Raw genomic sequence first — 18,883 nt, forward strand, 5'->3', positions numbered from 1 at the left:
CTAAAAGTTTTGGAATATACAGATCTCTTGGGAGATTGAAAAGATTGTCGTCTAATTTTGCTATAAATTCTTGGTTAGGAACAAAATCATTTAGTTGAGAGTTTTGGGACTCAATGTGATCATCTCCGGTATTGTTTACACTCGAACGACATTGGGTACTCATTTCAGTAAGAATTCGAACCATTTGGCAATTATGGGGGAATACTCCCTGAAAGTCTCATCACTGCTTTGATTTACAACATCAATTCCATTAAATCCACTTTCACTAATAGAAATTTGACTTATATCGCACAAATTTGGATTGAAGTCGCCTACCGAAACAACACAGCCATTCACATCGGCAGCCATCTTTTTTTCCTTTGAGTCGTAGCTGTCTAATAGAAAACAAAAAGTGTGCTCTGGTAATACAGCCTCAGAATCTAAATGTATCAAATATGGGGTTCCCCAATGGCCCATTTTAGGTCCCCTTTTGTTTGTCTTATTCATAAATGACATGACAGCCATTAATATGTATGCTGATGATACAACACTTCATACATATGGAACAAATAAGGAAGAGATAGAAAGAAAACTAAATTACGATGCCAATACCATAAATAATCGGTTTCTGAACAATAGGATGGTTATAAATCCCTTAAAAACTACTTCTATGTTAATTGGAACAAATAAGAAACGGACTTTGCTAGGAAATGATATGAATATATGTATACAACATAGCCCAATCACACCCCGTTGAAATACAGAAACTTTTGGGTGTATATATTGACAAAAATTTGGACTGGAAATTTCAAATGACTATGTATGTAAAAACTTAAGTTCTCGTATCGCACTGCTATCTAGAATTAAGAAATTTTTGGATATAAGTAGTAGAAAGCTGTTTTATAATGCTTATATTCTGCCCATATTTGATTTTGTTGCTCAATATGGGGAAATTGCTATGAGGATGGATATAAAAAAATTCTTAAAATGCAGAAAAGAGCTGCAAGGATTATGCATGATGCACCAATATTAACACCTAGTATAAATTTATTTAAAGAGATAAAGTGGTTGAATTTTAAATCTAGAATTTCATATCATAAACTTATTCTTGTTCATAAAATTCTAAACGATAAAGCACCTGATTACTTAAAGGAACTCTGCTGTCCAATTTGTTAACCTACATACTAGAAATCTAAGGTCATCTGCAAATAATAATTTAGCTGTTGTACGAGCGAACACAAATTTAATGAATAAATCTTTTGCATATAGCTCATCTATACCTTGGAATAAACTACCAAATGAAATAAAATGTTGTGAAAACCTGGACACTTTTAAACAAAAATGTGTTGATTTCTTGACTATAAATGATTTATAACAACTTACTCAAATATTCTAATGATTTGTATGTTGTATATATATATGAATTTATTTTTCTCTTACTCTACAGACAATTTATAGTTAGTATGAATAATTCATTTACATAATATGTTAGAAACTGTAAGCTTTGTAATATTTGTACTGTTTGTTCTTTGTGAGGGCCTCAAGCTAGATTAGCGAAAGCTAATTGAGTCACCCTCTTTAAATAAAGACATTACTTACTTACTTACAACCGATATGTTTATACCTTTAATATCGTCTTTATAAAAAAAAAGGAAAAAAAATACTGAACTCAAAGGAAAATTCAAAACAAAAAGTCATTGACATCAAATGTGTGACATTTTTCTTTTTCAAATGAATATTTTCAAATGTAATATAAAATTGCAGGCTGACAGTATTGATTAATAAATAATTGTTTTAAAAGTTATACATCTTTTAATGTGGGACGGAAGGCCACAGGACAAATGGCCTCAGACGAAAAGTCAGTTATGAGGTTATTTTTCTTTCTCTAAGAAAACGCTAATACTTTTCAGAATATTTTTGTATAGTATGGATTCTCTTAAAATGAAACTTTGAAAAGTGTTGCATCACAAACTCAACATGTGCATATGGTCAGGAAATTCCTGTTGACTCAAATTCTTTAGGTGATTCATTAAATGATATTGGTAAGGGGTAAATTATGTTCGCAACTCCTCGGAGTTCTTATAAAAGAGAAGATGTAGTACAAATGTATGATTGCCAATTAGACAACTCTCAACAAATGACCAAATGACACAGAAATTAACAACAATAGGTCACTCTACGGCCTTCAACATCAATAAAACTAGCAGCCTAATTTATGTACAAACAAGAATGTGTCCATAGTACACTGATGCCCTACTCGCACTATAATTATCTATGTTTAGTGGACCACGAAATTGGGGTAAAAACTCTAATTTGGCATTAAAATTATAAAGATCATATCATACGGAACATATATACTAAAAGAGGGACGAAAGATACCAGAGGGACAGTCAAAATCATAAATCGAAAATAAATTGACAACGCCATGGCTAAAAATGAAAAGGACAAACAGACAAACAACATATTTCAACTTTAAAGAAGTTCCTGTATGAAGTGAGCCTCATAATTATAAAAAAACAAGTCGACAAGAAGAGGGACACAATCGTTCCCATTGGAATTCCGACAGTCTGTTGAAAAACACGTCCTCCGAACTTAACAAATATGTTGTCAATCAAGAAATCAAGCATCTTGATAATGTCAGTTTCAGAGAATTTTTCGTTTGAATCAGAGTGATCCGTTCCAAAGTAGGATTTATCCCTTCCTAAGACAAGATATATGAAACAAAGCAATACCAATTCTTTCAATTTTTCTTTTAGTATGGAATGTGGAATACTTGTATAAAGTGTAGAAAAGTCAAATGTTTTAATACTATTACAAGATGAAGGGAGTTAGATTGTATGTACTCTAAAAGATCTTTGGAATTTTGAAGTATCCACATCTGATTCACGCCACCTCTAAAATTAGCAGTTTCACAATAACTTTGAAGCCCGTCTTTGATTGCTGATAAAATAGATGTTAATAATAATTAAGAAAGATGTTTCGTGGAGCATTTGGAAGACCCAGCAATATACCGTTGTTTGTAAGGACACTTATGCAGTTTAGGTATCCAATACAGTGATGGAAGATCCAGGTCATCATCTTTGGTTGAAATTCCAAAGGAACATAGAACAGACCTATGATTATCCAGGATTTCCTCTTTGGTATATGTTGGGTTTCCAAGTGAATTGTCAATACCTAATTCGTTTATCAAGCAGTTAATGTAATGAGTTTTACACACATAAACGATGTTGTTTGGGGTTTTATCTGCGGGGACAACAACATATTTTTCATGAAGGTAGGATAAGTGTTTTTGAACATTAGGGTCTTTAAAGATTGACGTAGCATGGGCATTGATAGACCCATTCAGTTTCTTAATTCTGATATGTATCAACAACCTCACTGCTTTAATCCATTCAGAAAAAATGTCTATGACTTCCTTCTCACGCTTAGCCCATTGCCTGGCATAATCCTCGACTAAAACCATCAACATTTTAAAGATATATTTCCAATTGATGGATTTCGGCTCACGATATTTTGGACCTTTCGATAATACATTTCGTAAGGAAGTGTTATTAACAATATTAAGGTGTTCGGTAATTACGTGGCCAGCCGGATTATATGTGAAATGGGAACTAGCACAAGTGCAATCAGGAGGTTTAGACTTGAAGTCGTCAATACTGAGATCCTGTAGAACGTGTTTGCAATTGAAAATTTTAGTTGCAATATGTTTGGTAGAAGTATAAGAAATGATTGGTACAGACTGGTCTTTGAAATAAGGAGGTATTTTCGATTGAACTAATTTTAAGATGAAGGTTATTGTTTAAGTTGACGCCATCGAGACCTTTGTTGGCAAAGGAAAGATTAAGGAAAGATCTTTTCTCTTTTTCATCTTTTCCAATGCAGAATGGCTTGAAAAGTCTGTTACTTGCAATATCCGAAATTATAGCTGTAAGTTTGTATTGGTTTGAATGAGGGTTTGCAACATTGGTTTCCAAACATAAATTGAACAGAGAATGAAGTTTTGAAAGGGGTAATGAATAAAGTTTCGTGCGAATGTGATGAATACCTAACAGCTTTTGTATAAATGACAGCAAGTCATTAAAAGAGACATCATGCAAAGTAGGTGATGTATAATGACGATAACCATGACTGCGTCTATAAGTTTCAATTTGATTGGACTTTAACTTCATCCAAAACTACCTTGATCAAAAACTTTAACCTGAAGTGGGACGAACGGATGGACGGACGGACGATCAGACGAACTAACGAACGGACGGACGAACAAACGGACGGACGGACGAACGCACAGACCAGAAAACATAATGCCCCTCTACTATCGTAGGTGGGGCATAAAAATTAACGAAAAACAATGTTACACATACAAATATGAACACAAAAAAATGTACAAGTTTTGTAACACATGTATGATCGAAAAACAATGTAACACATACATATATGTAACTAATGTAAACAAACGACAACCACTGAATTACATGCTCCTGACTTAGGACAGGCGCATACATACAGAATGTGGCGGGGTTAAAGATGTAAGCGGGATCCCAATCCTCCCTCTATCCTGGGACAGTGCAACATATAAAGAACGAACAATAAAAAAAATCAGTTGAAAAAGACTTAACTCATCAGATGGTCTTTGGATACAAATATTAAACCACGCAGAGTGGCCGGCTACTTGTTATCAGAACAACAAAAAGACACCAATTACAGATTTGAGAGTACTCGCAGTTACTGACAGCTAGTTCAAAGCCACTGAATAATAATAAGATATCATGCCTCTAAGACTAAATTCTTGTTACACTATTTCATGGATTTTCTTCAAACTTTGTAGAATGTCGGCTTGGAAGTTATCAAATTTTCATAATTATTTCTGATGAGTTTTAAAGTTTAATTAACTGTTCAACTGAAATCTTCATACAGTTCTCGAATGTATAAACTTACATTTGCATGTAACTATTTAATATTTAAAATGATGTGAAATAAGATAAATCTCTAATATCCTTTTTTAGTTGGAAATAATTGTATTTCACTTAAATGTCATTAATATTTTTAATATGTCTTACGTTAATAAACATTTCCATTCCCAAAATATCTTCTTTTTTTTTCAAAAAGTAATAAAATGTTTTCAATTTTTTTATTTCTTTAAATTCATAATAATTTAAACCCTTAAATCTTGCTATTTTTCAATTTTATCAAGTTCACTAAAACATTTTAACAGTTAAATACTTATAACAAGAATGTGTCCAAAGTACACGGATGCCCCACTCGCACTATCCTTTTCCATGTTCCATGGACCGTGAAATTCGGTAATAATCTAATTTGGCATTAAAATTTGAAAGATTATACTATAGGGAACACATGTACTAAGTTTCAAGTTGATTATACTTCAATTTCATCAAAAACTACCTTGACCAAAAACTTTAACCTGAAACTCCCACTTTCATTTTCTATGTTCAGTGCACCGTGAAATTGGGGTCAAAAGTCTAATTTGGCTTCAAAATTTGAAAGATCATATCATAAGCAACAAGTGTATTAAGTTTCAAGTTGATTGGACTTCAGCTTCATCAAGAACTACCTTGGCCAAAAACTTTAACCTGAACGGACGCACAGACGAACGGACGGACGAACAGACGAACGAACGGAGCCACAGACCAGAAAACATAATGCCCCTCTACTATCGTAGGTGGGGCATAAAAATACCTACTGTTATTATATAAACATCCATTAAAATATTTTTGTTGGCATTCAAGGAAAAGGTCACATACAAAATGTTGGCATTCGAGGAAGACACCGTACAAATATCGTCCACAGCGTCCTAAGTATTCGGTAAACATGCAGGAAGTTAAAGACGAGTGACATAAGGTTCCAGGAAGATCAGAGAAGTAGTTCATTTGAAGCCATTAGAAAATTGCGATGGAATTTCATGTGACAGACGGCCAGAAAAAGCTAAACATTATGATATCCCTTGAACAAGATATAATGAGTCTCTCAGTTTATAATGAAAAAACTACAAATGTAAAGGATTGATAAATCAAATGTTTGGAACCATCTGAACAATACAATGAAATAATACACGCAATACACTGAGGCTATTATGATATATTATCAGCTATAAATTATACGGTCTTACTATAACGACAGCTGCTATATATTTGAATAGTTTCAGTATTAAACTCTTTGAAGAAACTGTGTCACTATATAGAAAAAATGATAAAAAGAATATGTATACTATTTTCAGAAGAAATTACTTATTTAATTTGGTCCTCCGTGGTCCAGTATAATTTTAAATGACACAGCTGGTTCTTTGGCATTAAACGTAAACAGATTTAGAGATGACAAAACTGTCATCGAACGCAACAAAGGTAAGCACATTTATGTACTAAATGAAAATAGATAAAGATATTTTCTACAAAATAACTTATTTGTAACATTAAAATATAATAGTCCCAGGTAAGGCCGAATATAATTATATTTATATTATAACGTACATTTTCTTATTTGAACTATCATGAACCCAGAAAATTTAAAAAAAAAAACAGGAAAGCTATCACAAGAAAGTAATTTGTTCACAGAAGAATCAAATAAAGAAATTAAAACTTGACACAAACAAAAATAAAACTGCAGAAGCAGAAAAATGGAAGACGGTGAAAAACTTATTATAATAACTTACAATACGAGGCAAAATGATTAAATTAAAACAAAACGACTCAGAACAAAATCAACTGATATCAACACACTAAAAAAGAAACTTACGAAAGAAACAGGAGTATTGCAAGTTTGACAGATCAGTTTACTGGTCTTCTTGATGAAAACATTTCGATTGATACATTTTCGGATGTCAAGTATCTTCCAGCTTTCTATCAAGTTGTGCAATGCTTGCATCCTTTGGTGTTGGAGAAAATAATATCGTCCAAACTATTCACTTAGTACTTAACCATTTACTGCGGAGGTAGATGAATTAAAACTTCCGCCAGGAAGACGTAGACACTCTTTTCGAATGGATTAAGGCGGTGAGGTCGCTGATACAAACCAGAATTAAGAAACTGAATGGGTCTATCAATGCCCATGCTACGTCAATCTTTAAAGACCCAAAGGTTGCCGAACACTTATCCTACCTCCATGACAAATATGTTGTAGTCCCCGCAGACAAAGCCCCAAACAACATCGTTTTTGTGTGAAAAACTCATTACATTAACTGCTTCATAAACGAATTAGGTATTGACACTTCACTTGGAAACTCAACTGAACAGATCTTCCATCACTGTATTGGATACCTAAACTACATAAGTGTCCTTACAAACAATCGTATATTGCTGGGTCTTCCAAGTGCTCCACGAAACCTCTTTCTAAATTATTATATAACATCTATTTTATCAGCAATCAAAGACGAGCTTCAAAGTTATCGTACATGTGAAACTGCCTATTCTAGAGGTGGCGTGAATAAGATGTAGATACTTAAAAATTCCAAAGATCTTTTAGAGTACATACAATCAAACTCTCTTTCATCTTGCAATAGTATTATTTTTTTTTACTTTTCTACACTTTACACAAGTATTCCACATTCCAATTTAAAAGACAAATTGAAAGAGTTGGTATTGCTTTGTTTCATAAAAAGAATGGCCAACGTAGATACAAGTATCTTGTCTCTTGGGGAGGGATAAATCATACTTGGTAAAGGTATACTCTGATTCAAACAAAAAATTCTCTGAAACTGACATTATCAAGATGCTTGATTTTTGATTGACAACATTTTTGTTACGTTCGGAGGACGTGTTTTTCAAGACTATCGGCATTCCATGGGAACCCCTCTTCTTGCCGACTTGTTTCTTTATTATTATGAAGCTGACTTCATACAGGAACTTCTTAGGAGGAAAGATAAGAAGTTAGCAATATACTTTAACTCTACTTTCCGCTATATAGATGACGTTCTTTCACTAAATAATTCAAAATTTAGTGACTATGTTGAACAGATCTATCCCATCGAACTAGAGATAAAGGATACAACAGATACAGTTAAGTCTGCCTCATATCTTGACTTACATTTAGAAATTGACAATGAGGGTCGGTTGATAACAAAACTTTACGACAAAAGAGATGATTCCAGCTTTCCAATTGTGAACTTTCTGTTTCCAAGTAGAAACATTCCAGCAGCATCTGCATACGGGTATATATCTCCCCATAGATACGATATTCCCGTGCTTGCATTTCCTATCATAATTGTCTTGATAGAAGGTTGCTGCTTACAAGGAAGCTATTAAACCAAGAGTTCCAAATGGTAAAGTTGAAATCATCCTTTCGTAAAATTTTAGGACGCCATCACGAGTTAATTGACCGTTATGGAATAACCGTATCACAAATGATATCGGATATGTTCCTTACGTCGTAATTACAATCCCCTTCCCTTTCAAGGATGTGACCTACCGAATTAGACTATTTACCGGATTTGTTACAACATAAGCAACACGACGGGTGCCACATGTGGAGCAGGATCTGCTTACCCTTCCTGAGATCACCCCCAGGTTTTTGTGGGGTTCGTGTTGCTTATTCTTTAGTTTTATATTGTGTTATGTGTTCTATTGTTTGTCTTCTTTCATTTATAGCCAGGCGATATCAGTTTATTTTCTATTTAAGAGTTTGACTGTCCCTCTGGTGTCTTTTGTCCCTCTTTTAAGGACAATTTTATGAAGACAGCAAATTTAGTTTCAAAATCATATAAAGATCTCAACGGAAATTATGAAAAATTAATGATCAGTATAAAAAAACTGATGTCGGATCAATATTATTGTTAAAATTCTAAATCATAAAACAATTTGGTATTGGCTTGTAATGCCAACAATGAACTTAGTATCCAATGTACGAAGAAAACAGTTGCTTAAAGAGAAGCAAGATATGATTTCTAATCAAAAGAGCAATATATCTTAAATGCCTTAATGTCTTGAGTTTCTATTTCTAAATAGTGGGGCTCCAGTCACGCTGTGGTATTATTCCCAATTAGAATAAGACCAAAGGAGCATTTCGAATAATATCATAAATATTTATTATGAAAAGTGTGTTAGCATCCACCACCTTCGGGCTCTAGCTTTTACTTTTTTCGAAATATTGTCAGAATTATGAATAATTGCAAAAATAAAGGGCCATTTAGCTCTGAAACGAATTTTCCAACCTGCATTATTTTTCCAAAGAGGCAGATTAAAATGTACTGATCAATTTTAATCTCTGCTAGATTTTTATATCTGTTTAAGTTTTTGAGTTATTTGCCAAAAGGTGCCATAACCCCATCTTGACTATATAATTATGTCGTACTTGACTTTCAGCCTATGTCGTCTGGACTTTAGCTGGCCTGGTAAAAACGAAGAATTCCAAAATAACTATATTTTATTACAACTGAGATCTCATGGCAACTCTATAATACAATTTCATATAAATGCATACAATATATTTCACAATATTTATAGTTCATCATACATAGATAATGTCAAGCTGTAATATATTAAATGTTTCTTGCTATTACGTAATACGCAAATATTTCTGTTCTGGAGATCAATCCTGCATCGGTACGATTTCAATATACATGAAACAACAAATATTTTCTTTGTGTTCTGTTGCGTTGTCAAGGTAAACCAAAGTGACAAACAAAGATTTCTTTAAACTTCGTTGAATATTAAATATAACCAAATAACAGAATTTAACTTTACTACGAATAAATTATGCGTCAAATTCACAAATCTCCTGTAAACAAATTTGCATGTAATAATGAAAATTAATGAAATAAATAACATTTACAGAATTTATGTTTACTGTATATTTCACTTAAAAAATCATCTATTTAATCGTAATGTAATAAACTAAAAACGCTCATTTTAAATAAATAGAACTAAATAAATAAAACTTAATTAAAAGTAAATGTGAAATGTAATTTTCATAAAAAGAATGCTTTAAAATATTAATAATGAATTACCTGGTAAAAACGAAGAATTCCAAAATAACTATATTTTATTACAACTGAGATCTCATGGCAACTGACGAATAGCCCTAAACACTAGTTTAAAAAGGTCGTTGCTCACGTGCTTAGAGATCCCAGGTTTTCTTCGTTTTACCAAGGAATTGTATATTTAAATATACAATTCCTTGGTTTTACCAATGAAAATTATCGTTACATAATTTCATAACTGACCACAACATTTTAATTGGTCACTCATAATTTTGTCTTGTCAACCAAGCTGACACTTTAATCTAAATTATTGATTTTCGTATACCTATGTAGCGACGGTTTAGACACGTTTCTCCAACATTTGATAATTAGACTAAAACAACATAAGGGATTAGGGGGTCCTCATAAGGACTGGCATCGTGATAATTACCTGTAATTCAACTATATCAGGTCTTAACTAAAATATTGTAAAAAGGGATATTGTTAAAAAATATTTATATCAAAACATTAACAAACCATATATTTTTGGTCGAGTATAACCAGAAACGGTTACGTAATTATTTTCATCCGCCGTATTTGATTTACAAAATTAAAAAGGTTATTCAACAAAAAAAATCCTTAAATAAACAAGGGAAATTCTAATCAAACTGAAAATTTCATAAAAAATTATGAAGAAATAATCTAGAAATTATTTTTTTTAAAAGAATTTTTTTTTATTAAAAGTAACATGAAAAATCGAAATGTTCACTGACTGTACCTCATTTTAGTAATGTATTCTATTACTTGATATATTTTTGTATTTGTGTTATATGTAGATGTTAAATCTAAACCGATGCAAAACAGCCAAGTTTTATTTACGTAAAAAGTCACCAAAAGCGATTGTCTTCTAGTGCGAAGAACCATATATCTACCTAGTCGTTCTGTCTGTATATCAGTAGAGCCGAACCCAGTTTTCGTGGTATGCTGTCTTAGCAGATGAAATAGTCAGTCGTATATCTGTCCACTTTTTCCACGAAAACGGAGCTGATACAAATTGGGTACATCACTTCGCGTCGTGATCTATATAGTGTTTAACTGTGGGAGCTGGCTTGTTGAATATTGTGCACTACTAGTGATAATAAGCTGCGTTTTGTACTTTTATATAAGATTAATGACTCAAGATATATAAATTCTTAATAGCTCTCAAAATATAAAATGTTAATTTTTATTCAGGATCGCAACATTGTAATCTATAATACATTATTATGAAAAATAGAGAAAAAAATTATGAAAAAAGTAAAAAATTGCTTCCGGCCGTACGGTAACGGATACTGGATGTGTAGTGATTGATAATTTAGTCTTAGATGATTATTTGTTGCTTGTTTATGTATGTTTTTGTACAGTTCTTTTATTGTTCTGTTGCACCAATGTCTCAAGATAATGGGGAGTGTTGGAGCCTGTAATTCGGTGGTTGTCGTTGCTGTGTAATATATTCCTTTTTCGTTTATTATATTGTACATAAATTAGGCCGTTAGTTTTCTCGTTTGAATTGTTAAACATTTGTTTTCTCGGGTCCTTTTAAACCTGACTATGCGGTATTACTTTGTTCATTGTTAAAGGTCGTACGGTGATCTATATTTGTTAAAGTCTGTGTCATTGGTCTCTTGTGAATAGTTGTCTCATTGGCAATCATACCATATCTTCTTTTTTATGTATAATTGTTAACTTCTGTTTCATTTTGTCTCTTGTAGAGAGTTGTCTCATTGTCTATCATACCATGCACATCTTTTTGTATATAAAATAAAAAAATACATCACTGTGTTAGACTATATGGACTTTTACAATTTTGGGAGACTATTAAAGAATATATATATCTTTAAAAAATATATACCTTTTAAACAATATTTTGGTCAAGAACAGGTGAATTACAGGTAGATATCAAGATCGAGTCCTTAAGAGGACCCCATAATCCCTAATGTTGTTTTAGTCTAATTACCAAATGTTGGAGAAACGTGACCACACCCTTTTATTCAAAATATAGCATGTATAATTAATGAATGAATAATTATCAATATTTGTCAAACATCTGTAAAATCTATTTTCTTCTAAATTGTCCATTTTTACAAATTCATTTTGAGAATAAAAAATATAATACTTAATAAAAGAAAGCTTGCAAAGCTGTTATATTTCCTATTTTGTAAATTCGGAATTTCAAAATATATCTATAACATCTCCCCTCTGCCTTAATTGGCTTTGACCCCAAAGCCACATAACATCAGCTACAAATATATATACATATATGATTAGAAATTCAAGTTAATCAATTCTATATACACTCATAAAACATATACATTGTCACAAATAAATGTTCTATTGTTTTCTGCTATTGTTGTGTAAGGTAGTATGCTCATTGAGCCACATTAATAGGTGCTGAATAAATGCCATTTATGTTGGAGAAAAAATATCATGAGTTTGCTGAATTAAAGCCAATATATATAAGATATTTAAAAAAAAAATATCTCATACTAGACATGTTTAACGTGAAATCAGACAATTTGACAATTAACTAACTTTTGTAAAAACAATGTTATAAATACAGTGAGGTTTAATAGTAAATTTTTGTGATAACAAATTTGAATTTGGTTCTACATGCGGTTTGCTAAAAAAAAATCAACCAAACTTAACCAAAATAAAATAGTCAGTTGAATATTAGCATTGTTTTCATAAACTTGCTCAAAATTATAGAACCAATAGCTCGGAAGGAAAAGCCGTCGCGGCTTGCAAAAATAATAGAAGGTACAAACGCACATGTTGCTCTCTTTTGCACTGTAAAATAACAAGTGTTGCAGTAAATGTTCTTGCTTTTGAACCACAAAAATAAACGAAAATCATCATATTATTTACAAATAAATTAAACAAAAACGTACTTCAACATCAGTCATGACTCTATGTAACTCTTCGTATAAAAAACTGTTCACTATGTGTGTGTACTTTCTCTTTATGCTTTGGCTTTCAGTCTGCATCATTCAAGAAAATATTAACACCATAAAAAAAAACTGGCATCAGTGAAAAGTTTCTAAGTGCCCTTTAACCTTAACGTATGAAAATGAAAAAAAAATGTGTGATGAGTTGTTATATGAGCATGCGCATACTCTTAGCACTATTAGACAACAGATATAAATCTGTCATGGGTAACTAAACACCACAATTTTGAATAAATAATTTATGGCTTTTGAAAACAATCTAAAGTTCCTAAAAGATATAGTCTCGAGAATAACACTATAAAAACAATTCAAAGACTTCAGCACTGGTGCAAAAGAAAAAAATGTGTATATGCTAATGTGCTTTATTAAAATTTTTTCTTTTATTTCAAGGAATGAAAAATACTTTAAAAGTTTTGTGTGACTAGTTTTGCCGTATGCCTGTTTTTCTCTTTCGTTTAGTCCCTGTATTTGTATGTGTGCTAAAATATACTCTGATTAAATGTTCTGAAACATATTCCTCTGGTTCCCATGTGGGTTTTGAGCCGTCCGCCCATTTTACAAGGAAATGTCGTCTACCATGTAAGCGCTTTAACTTCAAAAGTTTTTCCGCTTTATAAAACTGATGATCTTCTACCTGATCATCATTACCATCAGTGGTTTCATTCTCCCTATTTTGTGCTTGAGGCACATTCTCATCACCTTGATCATGCTGATCTACCCTATCAGTATCATTAGCTACATTTTGTACCACCTCATTGGGTTGCAGCTGATGATCTCTTGGATCCTTGTAAAGGTATATTTCTTTTGCATTGATCATCGATTTTACCTCTTTATTAGTGCTGCACATTCTCAATTTGTATGTGTAATTTGGTCCCAACTCAGTTATGTAATAAGGCCCTTTGTACTTATCTACCAATTTCGGTGAGCGATCGACGGGAACCACATGTTGCCGAAGTAAAACTAAATCCCTTACTTTAAATTGTGGAATTTTTGAATTTCGGTCGTATCGCTCTTTAGATTTTAACTGTTTTTCTAACATATTTTTAGTGGCAAGATCTTGTGTGATCTTTAGATTGATAGAACTTCTTCCATTTGAAGCTTGGCATCTGATGACAAATTCTGTTTAGGTGTAACAGAAGTGTCAAAAGGTAGATTCATTTCTCTACCAAACAGCAAATGAAAGGGAGAAAACTCAGTTGATTGAGTTGAAGGAGAATTGCGTAAAGCCATTAAAATTCCGGGTAATTTATCGGGCCAATTATTTTGAGCCTTATCACAGTATGCTCTGAAAGACTTTATCAGAGTTGAATTGCACCTTTCTACTAACCCATTTGTTTGAGGATGGTACGAGCTAGTATGATATCTTGTAACATCAAATATCTCACATAACGACAGAACTAAGTTATTCATGAAGCTTTTTCCACGATCACTAACCAAAAACCTTGCTGCGCCAAATCTAGAGAAAACCTCTTTGAACAAGACCTTTGCAACTTCAGAAGCCTCTTGTGTTTTCATAGCAAATGCTTCAACCCATTTACTACAACTATCAACCAAAACGAGCAAGTACGTTTCACCTTTGTTTGTCTTGCTCAGCTTTAAGAAATCCATATGCCATCGATCAAATGGACCTACCACTGGCAAAGGATTTAACGGTGGGTTTTTGCGTGTATGGTCAACCTTTATTCGTTGACACCTGTCACAAGAAAGAACATGGTCTTTGACCGTTTGGTGCATTTTTGGCCAAAAATATTTTTGTCTCAAAGCAGCCAAAACCCTGTCCAATCCTAAGTGCGCACCACCATAATTCAAGTCATGATAAGCAATCAAAGCATGACGTCTGAGAGCTAATGGAAGACATAGTTGTTTAATGTACTTTTCATCTGGACTCGTTTTAAACCTCTTTTGAAACCATTTATACAAAACACCATCACAAACCGAGTAATCTTGCGATTCTGCTAGAACTTTTTGTCGAACCTTTTCACTTCGAGGTAAAACGTCATTTTGCAAGTAATTAAACATATCCTGAAAATCTGGGTCAACTTGCTGTAACTGACCTACAGCAGGAATGTCCAATAACTCACTATTGACGACTTCAGGATCTAGAGGAGCAAGAAGTGTATAGTCTCCATAAAATAATTCGAGTTCTACACTCTCCAAGTCCTCGTCTCCTTTATTGTCTACCTCTAGATCTGTCTCACAAGCTTCAACCTCAATTGTATCTAACAGAAACTCATTTGCATTTGCAACAAACACTTTCACTGGCGATGTTTTATGTTCATCAGCCACTTCAGTATATGTGCGTCTGCTGAGAGCATCTGCCACCTCATTGTGTTTACCTGGTTTGTGGACGATATCAAAGTCGAAGTCTTGTAATTTAAGAGCCCAACGACCTAATCTACCGACTGCAACCTTTTGATCCATCAAATATTTAAGAGCCTTGTGATCTGTGTAAATTCTGAACCGACGAGTCAAATAAGCACGAAATTTTTTGACACCCTCTAGAACAGCTAAACATTCTTGTTCTGTGGTGCACCAAATTCGTTCTGCCCTAGACAAACTTCTACCTCTATAAGCTATGATATGCTCTCGACCTTGACTATCTAATTGACTTAAAACAAACCCAATTGCCGTACTACTAGCATCACAAGTCAGCATAAAAGGTTTGTTCATATCAGGATATGCCAAGATCGGTGCTGATAATAAAGCCTTTTTGAGCTTGTCAAAAGCTTCTTGACATAACAAAGTCCAATGAAATTTCTTTTCAGAATCCTTTCTCAATAAAGCATTCAAAGGAGAAGCAATATTAGCAAAAGAATCAACGAACTTTCGATAGTAACTACACATGCCCAGAAACGACTTAACCTGTTTTTGATTTTTAGGGACCGGAAATGAACTAACAGCCTCCGTTTTAGATGGATCCACCTGAACTCCGTGTTTTGATAGGATGTGACCTAAGTATTTGACTTCTTTGACTGCAAACTCACATTTAGTTGGTTTCAATGTAAGATTTGCGTCTCGGAGTCTGTTAAATACTTGTTCTAGATGCCTAAGATGTTCCTCAAAAGTTTTACTAAAGATGAGAATGTCATCGACATAGACCAAAACAAATTTCCAATTTAACCCTCTGAGCACTTTAACTTCCTATTATTGGGTATACGGGGATGTGCCAAAAATATGGGTCATAATTTTGCGAGATTTTATATTAGAATGACCCTCCTTTTTAATGACATCCTATATTAAAATGCATTTACGTTTGATAACTGTATATTGATTTGGGGTATGATCTACATATATCATATATAAATATGCTATTGAGAATCTTACATTATTAATGGTCAATTATTTTATTAAATTAAATCAATTCATTTGAAAGTTCACCTTTCAATTAAGTTCCCAAATGAACCCCGGAAATTTGTCTCCTGATTTGATCTTCAAGAACGTTTTGACGTCATATTTTAAATATTGTATATATTAAGTATAGGTCATTCTTTCTTAAATATTTATATAACTATAGGTACTGAATTTCAGTGCATGTTATATTAAAATGGGAATGTTTTTTGAGGCAAAAAAGGCACACCCCTACCAAAAAAATATCGAAGTTAAAAATGAAAAAGACAAACAGACAAACAATAGTACACTTGACACAACATAGAAAACTAAAGAATAAACAACACGAACCCCACCAAAAACTAGGGGTGATCTCAGGTGCTCCGGAAGGGTAAGCAGATCCTGCTCCACATGTGGCACCCGTCGTGTTGCTTATGTGATTACAAATCCGGTAAAGTCTAATTCGGTAGGTCACATTCATGAAAGGGAAGGGGATTGTAGTTACGACGTAAGGAACATATCCGATATCATTTGTGAAACGGTTATTCCATAACGGTCAACCAACTCGTGATGGCGTCCGTAAAATTTACGAAGGGATGATTTCAACTTCACCATTTGGAACTCTTGGTTTAATAGCTTCCTTGTGAGCAGTATGTACAAACGTTGCTGGATCTTGATAGATGCAAACAAAACTGACTGTTAATGACGACTTTACACTAAATCCATTGGATGTTGGATGCGTAATCATTGATAATTTAGTCTTAGAAGCATGATTTTTTTTATTAGTTGTAAGTGGCTTTGAGTTAGCTGTCAGTAACCGTGAGTACTCTCAGATCTGTACTTAGTGTCTTTGTGTTGTTGGGCTGTACAAGTACCAGCCAAGTGCACTTGTAGTATTTGTATTTTTATCCATCAGATGATTTTTATAGTTCGTTTTCATGTTGTACTGTAACACCACTATTCCAGGTTAGGGGGAGGGTTGGGATCCCGCTAACATGTTTAACCCTGCCACATTCTGTATGAATGTGCATGTGTGCATGTCCCAAATCAGGAGCCTGTCCTTCAGTGGTTGTCATTGTTTATGTGTTACATATTTGGTTTTCATCACTTTTAGTTTGTTTGTTTTCACGTTTTAATTTTTTACATTGTCATTTCAGGGCCTTTTATAGCTGACTATGTGGTATGGACTTTTCTCATTGTTGAAGGCCATACAGTGACCTATAGTTGTTGATTTCTGTGTCATTTGGTTTCTAGTGGAGAATTTCTCATTGGCATAATCAAACCACATCTTCTTTTTTATATTCAATGAATTAGTTGTATTTTTAAAATAACTATTATATCCGATAAAAATGAAAAAAAAATCTATCAGATAAAAACTAACTTTTTTTCTATCATGTCTATGAGACAATAAATATCCTATTTGAGTCAAATTTATCCTATGGACTTATAAAGCCTTTACAAATCCCTAGGACAACTTTGACTCCAATATTTAAAGACAAAAAATATCCTCAGTAACGGAACAAAAAATACCTCCATGGAAAAAATCTGTCCTTCTTAAATAATCCTAAAAGGTTAAAAAGTGCTATAATTGTAAATTTTTTTTTCAGAATTTATTTTTAAGCTGACATACATTTAAAAAGGTGTCCCTGATTTGCAATCAGAACATGATGAAAAGTTAATCCAAGAAAGTGTTACATGTTTATTTTTTATCAAAGAAAGAATTGTTATTATAAAACCATATATTTAACTATTTTATCAAAAATTTAAAAAAAAAAGTGTAAACCCTTAAACACATTTCAAGTTTAAGAAGAGCCTATATTAAAATCATGTGATATATAATTTATATATACAGTTTATTTTTATTTAATTTGCCACATAACATATTTAGCTTAGTTTAAATGAAAATACAGTACAGAGAATAAAAATACTGTTGAAGAGAAAATACAAATCCATGTCAAATTCTCCTCAGTTTTTTTATTGTTAAAATTTGACATTTAACTTCTTAATTTGCAATCCACAATTACTTGACAACCTTGTATATTGTATTTTCTTGATGGAATACCCTCATGTATATGTGGTCATCAGAAACTGAGACAAATATGATATTTGTAATGGTATTTATTAAAATCTATTCTAAATGATTGATAATATCTTAGTAGAATATGAATTTCACAAATAAGCAAAAAAATTTATAATCTAGCATAGTTCAACATTGGAGAACGTTAACATTAAAAGAGGGACAAAAGATACCAAAGGGACAGTCAAACTCATAAATCTAAAATAAACTGACAACACCATGGCTAAAAATGAAAAAGACAAACAGACAAACAATAGTACACTTGACACAACATAGAAAAACTAAAGAATAAACAACATGAACCCAACCAAAAACTAGGGGTGATCTCAGGTGCTCCGGAAGGGTAGGCAGATCCCTGCTCCACATGTGGCACCCGTTGTGTTGCTTAAGTAATAACAAATCCGGTAATAGTCTAATTCGGTAGGACACATTCATGAAAGGGAAGGGAAATGTAGGATTGTAAGATGTCCAAAATATATGCACATGGATATTGCGATTGGTGCTGTAGTATATCAATGTTAATAAACACCTGTTGAGGGACAAAAATTTGTCAGCTTTAAAATCAAAATCTTACACTGTTGGTTTTAATTTTAGAACTCAAGTATAGATTTA

Source organism: Mytilus edulis, chromosome 2 (assembly GCF_963676685.1).
Source record: "Mytilus edulis chromosome 2, xbMytEdul2.2, whole genome shotgun sequence".
Taxonomy (NCBI): Eukaryota; Metazoa; Mollusca; class Bivalvia; order Mytilida; family Mytilidae; genus Mytilus; species Mytilus edulis.